The sequence below is a fragment of the Schistocerca nitens genome, chromosome 5 (genome assembly GCF_023898315.1).
Source record: "Schistocerca nitens isolate TAMUIC-IGC-003100 chromosome 5, iqSchNite1.1, whole genome shotgun sequence".
NCBI classification, from domain to species: domain Eukaryota; kingdom Metazoa; phylum Arthropoda; class Insecta; order Orthoptera; family Acrididae; genus Schistocerca; species Schistocerca nitens.
Genome location: NC_064618.1, coordinates 497,773,458 through 497,775,588, shown reverse-complemented (window position 1 = coordinate 497,775,588; position 2,131 = coordinate 497,773,458). Strand labels below are relative to the sequence as shown.

The window sequence follows — 2,131 nt, the reverse complement described above, 5'->3', positions numbered from 1 at the left end:
AAATCAGAGGGAGCCAAGTTCAGACTGTGCGGTGGGTGATCAAACACTTCCCATCTAATTCGCTGCAGGAACAATTCATTGCCCCTGCAGTTTGCGGTCGAGAATGCGTGATAGTTACATGAAATCGGGCGGATCTCTCACAGGCAGTCATGCATGGCGGGAGACACTATTTTCTAGTCTTCTTCATGTGCTCACTGTCCGCTCAGTACTGACAAGCGTGACGTGACACGATAGACGGCCGTACCAAAGACTCTTGCACCATATCTATGCAAAGCTTCATAGGATTTTCAGTATGGTTTCCATATCACGATGGACCGGACCTTACCTTCCGAATAGCCCTTGTACAACCGCCCGTACATCTGTTGTTTACATTCCATAGTTCAAGCTACCAGCGTAGTTACTGAGCCGGCATCCCTTATACGACATAAATAAAATCAGTCTCAGTACTTTTCCGACGTGCAGTGGTTGCTTCAGACCAATCGGAGTTCCAGCATTATGTTGCCTTGAAAGAATGGGACGGGTGGGAGTGAGTAACTTTATTTCCAATTTACTTGACTGAGATGCTACTGCGAGAGGAAGAGACTGGCACAAGACAGTAAATCGTGAAGAGGCGTGCAAACAAGGCTTATGATTACAAAAAGGTTTGCGTATTATGGATGGCGTTTGTCGCTAAAACAACCGGTTTTCGGTTATATCGGCTTTTCTTCGCGCCGTTTTAACCTGAGTGTTAAAACTGCTCAAAATAAGTAGTTTCTGAAATAACCTGTTTTCGGTTATTTATTCGTATTATTTTCTGAAATGAACGTAGAAATCGAACAAAGATTGAAACATTGTGACTCCCTCAGTTTAAAAATACATAGAATCAAAATATTAAATAGTCCGTCCACAGTTCGCTGCGTTTCTCGAAAAGTGATAAGTGGTTGACTACTACAAAAAAATCACCAGTATTCTCCTACAGATTTTAGTTTTTTGTGACTCTGCTCAAAAAACATGTTGTATTCGGGGATCGTACCAGTATTTGGACTTTACTAACATTCAGTGCTAAAGATTGAAAACTGAGGTTGAGGAACAGTATTTTTCGTGTTAATTTGTCCGCTTTCAAGAGATTCAAGCACATAAAGTCATGTTATGTAGACACAGGCAACAGATAAGCTGCTTCCTATTTTTGTTGTAACTATGAATGAAGTGTTAAGTTACAAGTTTTCCCCTTTTATTATGTTACAAGTCTGTTGTGGCTCCTGCCGTTTTAAAGCAAATGGACCATTGTACTTCACTGATACCACATTTCATAAAATATTTAAAAACTAGGGATGTCCGACAACGACAGTGAGAAACTACGAGGCGTATTCCGAAAGTATCGTACCGAGCGAGGTGGCGCAGTGGTTAGCGCACTGGACTCGCATTCGGGAGGACGACGGTTCAATCCCGTCTCCAGCCATCCTGATTTAGGTTTTCCGTGATTTCCCTAAATCGTTTCAGGCAAATGCCGGGGTGGTTCCTTTGAAAGGGCACGGCCGATTTCCTTCCCAATCCTTCCCTAACCCGAGCTTGCGCTCCGTCTCTAATGACCTCGTTGTCTACGGGACGTTAAACACTAACCACCACCACCGAAAGTATGATCCGATCGGTCGCGGAATGGAAACCACAACGAAAATCAAAAGTCTTTTATTTGCAATAGTTAGTCACACCCATAGCCAGCAATGTCCCTACACAGCCACAGCTCCGTCTGAGACATGTCATAGCGTTGTACCAACTTCCCAATACCCTCCTCATAGAAGGCAGCCGCCTGCACTTTTCGCCGATTCTTTACGCTGATCTGCAGTTCGTTCTCTGTGACAAAACGTTGACTTCATAGCCAGCAGTTCATGTCAGCAGAGATGAAAGAGGGACCAAAGTCCGGGCTGTATGGAGGGCGATCAAACACTTCCCATCGAAACGCTGCATGTGTGTCCTCGTTGCCCCTGCAGAGTGCGGCCGAGAACTGTCATGAAGAAGGAAATGCATGACAGTTATGTTGTGTGGGCTGCATCAAATCAGGCGAAATCTCTCACAGGCACTCATACTTGATGGGAGGCACTGTTTTCTAGGCATCTTTACGTGCTCACTGTGCGCTCAATGTGGTGTCACCGCC

The 2,131-nt window shown here is 44.8% G+C and overlaps 1 non-coding gene across 1 annotated transcript; it reads left to right on the top strand.

The window, feature by feature from the left end:
• The first annotated feature begins 1,365 nt into the window (after positions 1 to 1,365).
• Trnaa-cgc (transfer RNA alanine (anticodon CGC)) lies at positions 1,366 to 1,438 on the top strand. The gene has a single exon. It is a non-coding gene; the product is annotated as a tRNA-Ala (tRNA).
• Positions 1,439 to 2,131: the final 693 nt, after the last annotated feature.